Below are 10948 nucleotides of genomic sequence, written 5' to 3' on the forward strand. Positions count from 1 at the left end.
CTGGTGTTACTACTACTACTGTCATAGTACTGGTGTTACTACTACTACTGTCACAGTACTGGTGTTACTACTGTCATAGTACTGGTGTTACTACTACTACTGTCATAGTACTGGTGTTACTACTGTCACAGTACTGGTGTTACTACTGTCACAGTACTGGTGTTACTACTGTCACAGTACTGGTGTTACTACTGTCATAGTACTGGTGTTACTACTGTCATAGTACTGGTGTTAATACTACTGTCATAGTACTGGTGTTACTACTACTGTCATAGTACTGGTGTTACTACTACTACTGTCACAGTACTGGTGTTACTACTGTCACAGTACTGGTGTTACTACTGTCATAGTACTGGTGTTACTACTGTCACAGTACTGGTGTTACTACTGTCATAGTACTGGTGTTACTACTGTCATAGTACTGGTGTTACTGTCACAGTACTGGTGTTACTACTGTCATAGTACTGTTACTACTACTGTCATAGTACTGGTGTTACTACTGTCACAGTACTGGTGTTACTACTGTCATAGTACTGGTGTTACTACTGTCACAGTACTGGTGTTACTACTACTGTCATAGTACTGGTGTTACTACTGTCACAGTACTGGTGTTACTACTGTCACAGTACTGGTGTTACTACTGTCATAGTACTGGTGTTACTACTGTCACAGTACTGGTGTTACTACTGTCATAGTACTGGTGTTACTACTGTCATAGTACTGGTGTTACTACTGTCACAGTACTGTTGTTACTACTGTCACAGTACTGGTGTTACTACTACTACTGTCATAGTACTGGTGTTACTACTGTCACAGTACTGGTGTTACTACTACTGTCACAGTACTGGTGTTACTACTGTCATAGTACTGGTGTTACTACTACTGTCACAGTACTGGTGTTACTACTACTACTGTCATAGTACTGGTGTTACTACTGTCATAGTACTGGTGTTACTACTGTCAGTACTGTTACTACTACTGTCATAGTACTGTTACTACTACTGTCATAGTACTGTTACTACTACTGTCATAGTACTGGTGTTACTACTGTCATAGTACTGGTGTTACTACTGTCATAGTACTGGTGTTACTACTGTCATAGTACTGGTGTTACTACTGTCATAGTACTGTTACTACTACTGTCATAGTACTGTTACTACTACTGTCATAGTACTGTTACTACTACTGTCATAGTAATGTTACTACTACTGTCATAGTACTGTATTATTATCACATTTCAGTCTCGATGGAGCTGGGAAACTGCCCACTGGATACGCTGTTATAGAGGGACACCCTGACCTCAGGTACTACTACAGTACTACTATGGTAATACTAGGACTGATATTACTGTTAGAGGGACACCCTGACCACAGGTACTACTACAGTACTACTATGGTAATACTAGGACTGATATTACTGTTAGAGGGACACCCTGACCACAGGTACTACTACAGTACTACTATGGTAATACTAGGACTGATATTACTGTTAGAGGGACACCCTGACCACAGGTACTACTACAGTACTACTATGGTAATACTAGGACTGATATTACTGTTAGAGGGACACCCTGACCTCAGGTACTACTACAGTACTACTATGGTAATACTAGGACTGATATTACTGTTAGAGGGACACCCTGACCTCAGGTACTACTACAGTACTACTATGGTAATACTAGGACTGATATTACTGTTAGAGGGACACCCTGACCACAGGTACTACTACAGTACTACTATGGTAATACTAGGACTGATATTACTGTTAGAGGGACACCCTGACCACAGGTACTACTACAGTACTACTATGGTAATACTAGGACTGATATTACTGTTAGAGGGACACCCTGACCTCAGGTACTACTACAGTACTACTATGGTAATACTAGGACTGATATTACTGTTAGAGGGACACCCTGACCACAGGTACTACTACAGTACTACTATGGTAATACTAGGACTGATATTACTGTTAGAGGGACACCCTGACCTCAGGTACTACTACAGTACTACTATGGTAATACTAGGACTGATATTACTGTTAGAGGGACACCCTGACCACAGGTACTACTACAGTACTACTATGGTAATACTAGGACTGATATTACTGTTAGAGGGACACCCTGACCACAGGTACTACTACAGTACTACTATGGTAATACTAGGACTGATATTACTGTTAGAGGGACACCCTGACCTCAGGTACTACTACAGTACTACTATGGTAATACTAGGACTGATATTACTGTTAGAGGGACACCCTGACCACAGGTACTACTACAGTACTACTATGGTAATACTAGGACTGATATTACTGTTAGAGGGACACCCTGACCTCAGGTACTACTACAGTACTACTATGGTAATACTAGGACTGATATTACTGTTAGAGGGACACCCTGACCACAGGTACTACTACAGTACTACTATGGTAATACTAGGACTGATATTACTGTTAGAGGGACACCCTGACCTCAGGTACTACTACAGTACTACTATGGTAATACTAGGACTGATATTACTGTTAGAGGGACACCCTGACCACAGGTACTACTACAGTACTACTATGGTAATACTAGGACTGATATTACTGTTAGAGGGACACCCTGACCACAGGTACTACTACAGTACTACTATGGTAATACTAGGACTGATATTACTGTTAGAGGGACACCCTGACCTCAGGTACTACTACAGTACTACTATGGTAATACTAGGACTGATATTACTGTTAGAGGGACACCCTGACCACAGGTACTACTACAGTACTACTATGGTAATACTAGGACTGATATTACTGTTAGAGGGACACCCTGACCTCAGGTACTACTACAGTACTACTATGGTAATACTAGGACTGATATTACTGTTAGAGGGACACCCTGACCTCAGGTACTACTACAGTACTACTATGGTAATACTAGGACTGATATTACTGTTAGAGGGACACCCTGACCACAGGTACTACTACAGTACTACTATGGTAATACTAGGACTGATATTACTGTTAGAGGGACACCCTGACCTCAGGTACTACTACAGTACTACTATGGTAATACTAGGACTGATATTACTGTTAGAGGGACACCCTGACCACAGGTACTACTACAGTACTACTATGGTAATACTAGGACTGATATTACTGTTAGAGGGACACCCTGACCACAGGTACTACTACAGTACTACTATGGTAATACTAGGACTGATATTACTGTTAGAGGGACACCCTGACCACAGGTACTACTACAGTACTACTATGGTAATACTAGGACTGATATTACTGTTAGAGGGACACCCTGACCACAGGTACTACTACAGTACTACTATGGTAATACTAGGACTGATATTACTGTTAGAGGGACACCCTGACCACAGGTACTACTACAGTACTACTATGGTAATACTAGGACTGATATTACTGTTAGAGGGACACCCTGACCTCAGGTACTACTACAGTACTACTATGGTAATACTAGGACTGATATTACTGTTAGAGGGACACCCTGACCACAGGTACTACTACAGTACTACTATGGTAATACTAGGACTGATATTACTGTTAGAGGGACACCCTGACCTCAGGTACTACTACAGTACTACTATGGTAATACTAGGACTGATATTACTGTTAGAGGGACACCCTGACCTCAGGTACTACTACAGTACTACTATGGTAATACTAGGACTGATATTACTGTTAGAGGGACACCCTGACCTCAGGTACTACTACAGTACTACTATGGTAATACTAGGACTGATATTACTGTTAGAGGGACACCCTGACCACAGGTACTACTACAGTACTACTATGGTAATACTAGGACTGATATTACTGTTAGAGGGACACCCTGACCTCAGGTACTACTACAGTACTACTATGGTAATACTAGGACTGATATTACTGTTAGAGGGACACCCTGACCTACTACAATATTACTACTGTACTGCTACTACTCCTGTACTTCTGCAGTACCACTAGTCTGACCCCTGTCCGTCCCCCTGCAGGTTGTTGTCTATGACCCAGGAGCATGGCAGAGTGGAGCCTCTCTCAGGACAACTGGACTACAGCAGATACCCCCTGGGAACACTGCTGACTATTATACCTTACCATGTGAGTACTCATCCCTGACTCATCCCCTGTTCAGTCATCCCCTACCGCATTAGTACTCATCCCTTACGCCTCCCCTGTTCAGTCATCCCCTACCGCATTAGTACTCATCCCTTACTCCTCCCCTATTCAGTCATCCCCTACCGCATTAGTACTCATCCCTTACTCCTCCCCTATTCAGTCATCCCCTACTGCATTAGTACTCATCCCTTACTCCTCCCCTGTTCAGTCATCCCCTACTGCATTAGTACTCATCCCTTACTCCTCCCCTGTTCAGTCATCCCCTCCCGCATTAGTACTCATCCCTTACGCCTCCCCTATTCAGTCATCCCCTACTGCATTAGTACTCATCCCTTACTCCTCCCCTGTTCAGTCATCCCCTCCCGCATTAGTACTCATCCCTTACTCCTCCCCTATTCAGTCATCCCCTACTGCATTAGTACTCATCCCTTACTCCTCCCCTATTCAGTCATCCCCTACTGCATTAGTACTCATCCCTTACTCCTCCCCTATTCAGTCATCCTCTACTGCATTAGTACTCATCCCTTACTCCTCCCCTATTCAGTCATCCTCTACTGCATTAGTACTCATTTACTCCTCCCCTATTCAGTCATCCCTTACCACATTAACACTCATCCCTTACTCATCCCCTATTCACTCATCCCTTACCCACTCTCATCCCCGACCACGTTAGTATCTTTAAGTTGTCATTGTACACTACTTGTTCTGCAGGTCAGAGGTCTAATATAGGTGTGTTCATCCAGGCTTGTGCGACAGCCATGATGCATTCTGTGTACTACGTCCACTCTGGAGGTCGGCTGGTGGGAAAGTGGACACCCACACGTGGCTGGTGATCAAAGGAGCATCATGGGAAATGTAGTTCTGAGAGTGAGTGTTGGAGGGAATCAGCCTGAGCAAAGAGCTGGACAGAATCACTAATCACCTTGAAGCTCAAAGGACTTATTGGGAAATGTCCTTCCTATCTTTTCCTTTCCTCATCGTTTCTATTGTCCGTCCTGCATTGGGGCGGTACTATACAGCTGTCACTGACACTAAACCATGTTTTACACTAATAAATGAACCACTTTCCTTAAACCTTTTGTATTCTCAATGGTCATTGTTAGTAATAGCAAATATACACTGTACAAAACATTAGGAACACCTGCTCCTTCCATGACAGACTGACCAGGTGAAAGTTATGATCCCTTATTGATGTCACTTGTTAAATCCACTTCAATCAGTGTAGATGAAGGGGAGGAGACGGGTTAAATAAGGATTTAAGTCTTGAGATGATTGTATGTGTGCTTTTGAGGGAGAATTGGCAAAACAAAAGATTGAAGTGCCTTTGAACCACATGAGGCTGGTGATTGGAGGACACCTCGTAATGGCACGAACGGCATGGAAACCATGTGTTTGATACCTTTCCCCTCTAGCCATTACCACGAGCCTCCCCAGTTTGAGTCAAGAACTGCAAAGCTGCTGGGTTTTTACGCTCAACAGTTTCCCGTGTGTATCAAGAATGGTCCTCCACCCAAAGGACATCCAGCCAACTTGCCACAACTGTGGGGAAGCATTGGAGTTGACATGGACCAGCATCCTTGTGGAGTCCATGTCCTGATGAATGGGGGCTGTCATGAGGACAAAAGTTAGTGCAACTCAATATTAGGAAGGTGTTCTTAATGTTTTGTACCCTCCGTGTAGGTTTTCCCCTAATTTGTTATGTTAGTTTTGGGCTCCCAAGCAGCACAGCAGTCTAAGGCACTGTATCTGAGGCATCACTACAGACACCCTGGTTCGATTCCAGGCTGTATCACAACCGGCTGTGATTGGGAGTCCCATAAGGCGGCGCACAATTGGCCCAGCATCGTCTAGGCCGTCATTGTAAATATGAATGTTAACTGACTTGCCTAGTTAAATTTAAATAAAAATAGTTGATTAATTTGTTTGGTATTCAGTCTGCATGTTCTTGGTTGGTCCGCCATGATTGACAATCGAAAGCCTTGGCCAGATCAATGAAGACGGCTGCACCTTACTGTCTTTTATCGATCGTGGTTATGATATCGTTTAGGACCTTGAGCGTGGGCTGAGGTGCACCCATGACCAGCTCTGAAACCAGATTGCACAGCGGAGAAGGTACAGTGTGATTCGAAATGGTCAGTGACCTGTTTGTTAACTTGGCTTTCGAAGACTTTAGAAAGGTAGGATAGATAGGTCTGTAGCAGTTTGGGTCTAGAGGCAGGGAGGATGGATAGAGGTCTGTAACAGTTTGGGTCTAGAGGCAGGGCAGGATGGATAGAGGCCTGTAGCAGTTTGGGTCTAGAGGCAGGGCAGGGATGGATATAGGTCTGTAGCAGTTTGGGTCTAGAGGCAGGGCAGGATGGATATAGGTCTGTAACAGTTTGGGTCTAGAGGCAGGGCAGGATGGATAGAGGTCTGTATGGATAGAGGTCTGTAACAGTTTAGGTCTAGAGGCAGGGCAGGATGGATATGGTTCTTCTTAGACAGTTTGGGTCTAGAGGCAGGGTGGGTTCTAGAGGCAGGGCAGGATGGATATAGGTCTGTAGCAGTTTGGGTCTAGAGGCAGGGCAGGATGGATATAGGTCTGTAGCAGTTTGGGTCTAGAGGCAGGGCAGGATGGATAGAGGTCTGTAGCAGTTTGGGTCTAGGAGCGGGGCAGGATGGATAGAGGTCTGTAACAGTTTGGGTCTAGAGGCAGGGCAGGCAGGATGGATAGAGGTCTAGAGGCAGGGCAGGATGGATAGCAGTGTCTAGAGGCAGGGCAGGATGGATAACAGTTTGGGTCTAGAGGCAGGGCAGGATCTGTAACAGTTTGGGTCTAGAGGCAGGGGCAGGATGGATAGAGGTCTAACAGTTTGGGTCTAGAGGCAGGGCAGGATGGATATAGGTCTGTAACAGTTTGGGTCTAAGAGGCAGGGCAGGGCAGGATGGATAGAGGTCTTATTTGGGTCTAGAGGCAGGGCAGGGCAGGAGGGCAGGGCAGGATGGATAGAGGTCTGTAGCAGTTTGGGTCTAGAGGCAGGGCAGGATGGATGGATATAGGTCTGTAGCAGTTTGGGTCTAGAGGCAGGGCAGGATGGATAGAGGTCTGTAACAGTTTGGGTCTAGAGGCAGGGCAGGATGGATATAGGTCTAACAGTTTGGGTCTAGAGGCAGGGCAGGATGGATATAGGTCTGTAGCAGTTTGGGTCTAGAGGCAGGGCAGGATAGATATAGGTCTAACAGTTTGGGTCTAGAGGCAGGGCAGGATGGATATAGGTCTAACAGTTTGGGTCTAGAGGCAGGGCAGGGCAGGATGGATAGAGGTCTGTAACAGTTTGGGTCTAGAGGCAGGGCAGGATGGATAGAGGTCAGTAGCAGTTTGGGTCTAGAGGCAGGGCAGGATGGATATAGGTCAGTAGCAGTTTGGGTCTAGAGGCAGGGCAGGATGGATATGGGTCTGTAACAGTTTGGGTCTAGAGGCAGGGCAGGATGGATAGAGGTCTGTAACAGTTTGGGTCTAGAGGCAGGGCAGGATGGATAGAGGTCTGTAGCAGTTTGGGTCTAGAGGCAGGGCAGGATGGATATAGGTCTGTAGCAGTTTGGGTCTAGAGGCAGGGCAGGATGGATAGAGGTCTGTAGCAGTTTGGGTCTAGAGGCAGGGCAGGAGGGATAGAGGTCTGTAGCAGTTTGGGTCTAGAGGCAGGGCAGGGCAGGATGGATAGAGGTCTATAACAGTTTGGGTCTAGAGGCAGGGCAGGATGGATAGAGGTCTGTAGCAGTTTGGGTCTAGAGGCAGGGCAGGATGGATATAGGTCTGTAGCAGTTTGGGTCTAGAGGCAGGGCAGGGCAGGATGGATATAGGTCTGTAGCAGTTTGGGTCTAGAGGCAGGGCAGGGCATGATGGATAGAGGTCTGTAACAGTTTGGGTCTAGAGGCAGGGCAGGATGGATATAGGTCTGTAGCAGTTTGGGTCTAGATGCAGGGCAGGATGGATAGAGGTCTGTAGCAGTTTGGGTCAATATTATCGCTTGCACAGTGCTCCTTGGGATGTTTAAAGCTTGGGAAATCTTTTTGTAGCCAAATCCGGCTTTAAACTTCTTCACAACAGTATCTCGGACCTGCCTGGTGTGTTCCTTGTTCTTCATGATGCTCTCTGCGCTTTTAACGGACCTCTGAGACTATCACAGTGCAGGTGCATTTATACGGAGACTTGATTACACACAGGTGGATTGTATTTATCATCATTAGTCATTTAGGTCAACATTGGATCATTCAGAGATCCTCACTGAACTTCTGGAGAGAGTTTGCTGCACTGAAAGTAAAGGGGCTGAATAATTTTGCACGCCCAATTTTTCAGTTTTTGATTTGTTAAAAAAGTTTGAAATATCCAATAAATGTCGTTCCACTTCATGATTGTGTCCCACTTGTTGTTGATTCTTCACAAAAAAATAGTTTCATATCTTTATGTTTGAAGCCTGAAATGTGGCAAAAGGTCGCAAAGTTCAAGGGGGCCGAATACTTTCGCAAGGCACTGTAGGTCTGTAACAGTTTGGGTCTAGAGGCAGGGCAGGGTGGATATGGGTCTATAGCAGTTTGGGTCTAGAGGCAGGGCAGGATGGATAGAGGTCTGTAACAGTTTGGGTCTAGAGGCAGGGCAGGATGGATAGAGGTCTGTAGCAGTTTGGGTCTAGAGGCAGGGCAGGATGGATAGAGGCCTGTAGCAGTTTGGGTCTAGAGGCAGGGCAGGATGGATAGAGGTCTGTAACAGTTTGGGTCTAGAGGCAGGGCAGGATGGATAGAGGTCTGTAACAGTTTGGGTCTAGAGGCAGGGCAGGATGGATATAGGTCTAACAGTTTGGGTCTAGAGGCAGGGCAGGATGGATAGAGGTCTATAGCAGTTTGGGTCTAGAGGCAGGGCAGGGCAGGATGGATAGAGGTCTGTAACAGTTTGGGTCTAGAGGCAGGGCAGGATGGATATAGGTCTGTAACAGTTTGGGTCTAGAGGCAGGGCAGGGCAGGGCAGGATGGATATGGGTCTGTAGCAGTTTGGGTCTAGAGGCAGGGCAGGATGGATATGGGTCTGTAACAGTTTGGGTCTAGAGGCAGGGTAGGATGGATATAGGTCTGTAACAGTTTGGGTCTAGAGGCAGGGCAGGGCAGGATGGATAGAGGTCTGTAACAGTTTGGGTCTAGAGGCAGGGCAGGATGGATAGAGGTCTGTAGCAGTTTGGGTCTAGAGGCAGGGCAGGATAGATATAGGTCTGTAGCAGTTTGGGTCTAGAGGCAGGGCAGGATGGATAGAGGTCTGTAACAGTTTGGGTCTAGAGGCAGGGCAGGATGGATAGAGGTCTGTAACAGTTTGGGTCTAGAGGCAGGGCAGGATGGATATGGGTCTGTAGCAGTTTGGGTCTAGAGGCAGGGTAGGATGGATATAGGTCTGTAACAGTTTGGGTCTAGAGGCAGGGCAGGATGGATAGAGGTCTGTAACAGTTTGGGTCTAGAGGCAGGGCAGGATGGATAGAGGTCTATAACAGTTTGGGTCTAGAGGCAGGGCAGGATGGATAGAGGTCTAACAGTTTGGGTCTAGAGGCAGGGCAGGATGGATAGAGGTCTATAACAGTTTGGGTCTAGAGGCAGGGCAGGGCAGGGCAGGATGGATATAGGTCTGTAGCAGTTTGGGTCTAGAGGCAGGGCAGGATGGATATAGGTCTGTAGCAGTTTGGGTCTAGAGGCAGGGCAGGATGGATAGAGGTCTGTAACAGTTTGGGTCTAGAGGCAGGGCAGGATGGATATAGGTCTGTAGCAGTTTGGGTCTAGAGGCAGGGCAGGGCAGGGCAGGATGGATATAGGTCTGTAGCAGTTTGGGTCTAGAGGCAGGGCAGTATGGATAGAGGTCTGTAACAGTTTGGGTCTAGAGGCAGGGCAGGATGGATATAGGTCTATAACAGTTTGGGTCTAGAGGCAGGGCAGGATGGATAGAGGTCTAGAGGCAGGGCAGGATGGATATAGGTCTGTAGCAGTTTGGGTCTAGAGGCAGGGCAGGGCAGGATGGATATAGGTCTATAACAGTTTGGGTCTAGAGGCAGGGCAGGATGGATAGAGGTCTAGAGGCAGGGCAGGATGGATATAGGTCTGTAACAGTTTGGGTCTAGAGGCAGGGCAGGATGGATATAGGTCTGTAACAGTTTGGGTCTAGAGGCAGGGCAGGATGGATGGATATAGGTCTATAACAGTTTGGGTCTAGAGGCAGGGCAGGATGGATAGAGGTCTAGAGGCAGGGCAGGATGGATATAGGTCTGTAACAGTTTGGGTCTAGAGGCAGGGCAGGATGGATATAGGTCTGTAACAGTTTGGGTCTAGAGGCAGGGCAGGATGGATAGAGGTCTGTAGCAGTTTGGGTCTAGAGGCAGGGCAGGGCAGGATGGATAGAGGTCTGTAGCAGTTTGGGTCTAGAGGCAGGGCAGGATGGATAGAGGTCTGTAACAGTTTGGGTCTAGAGGCAGGGCAGGATAGATAGAGGTCTGTAGCAGTTTGGGTCAATATTATCGCTTGCACAGTGCTCCTTGGGATGTTTAAAGCTTGGGAAATCTTTTTGTAGCCAAATCCGGCTTTAAACTTCTTCCACAACAGTATCTCGGACCTGCCTGGTGTGTTCCTTGTTCTTCATGATGCTCTCTGCGCTTAACGGACCTCTGAGACTATCACAGTGCAGGTGCATTTATACGGAACTTGATTACACACAGGTGGATTGTATTTATCATCATTAGTCATTTAGGTCAACATTGGATCATTCAGAGATCCTCACTGAACTTCTGGAGAGAGTTTGCTGCACTGAAAGTAA

The 10948-nt window shown here is 46.5% G+C and overlaps 1 long non-coding RNA gene across 1 annotated transcript; it reads left to right on the top strand.

The window, feature by feature from the left end:
* The first annotated feature begins 1201 nt into the window (after positions 1-1201).
* Positions 1202-6050, top strand: LOC135537431 (uncharacterized). The gene is made up of 3 exons (XR_010455211.1): positions 1202-1304; positions 4005-4110; positions 4872-6050. It is a non-coding gene; the product is annotated as an uncharacterized LOC135537431 (long non-coding RNA).
* The last annotated feature ends 4898 nt before the right edge of the window (positions 6051-10948 follow it).

Source organism: Oncorhynchus masou, unplaced genomic scaffold (assembly GCF_036934945.1).
Source record: "Oncorhynchus masou masou isolate Uvic2021 unplaced genomic scaffold, UVic_Omas_1.1 unplaced_scaffold_7761, whole genome shotgun sequence".
Classification (NCBI taxonomy): Eukaryota; Metazoa; Chordata; class Actinopteri; order Salmoniformes; family Salmonidae; genus Oncorhynchus; species Oncorhynchus masou.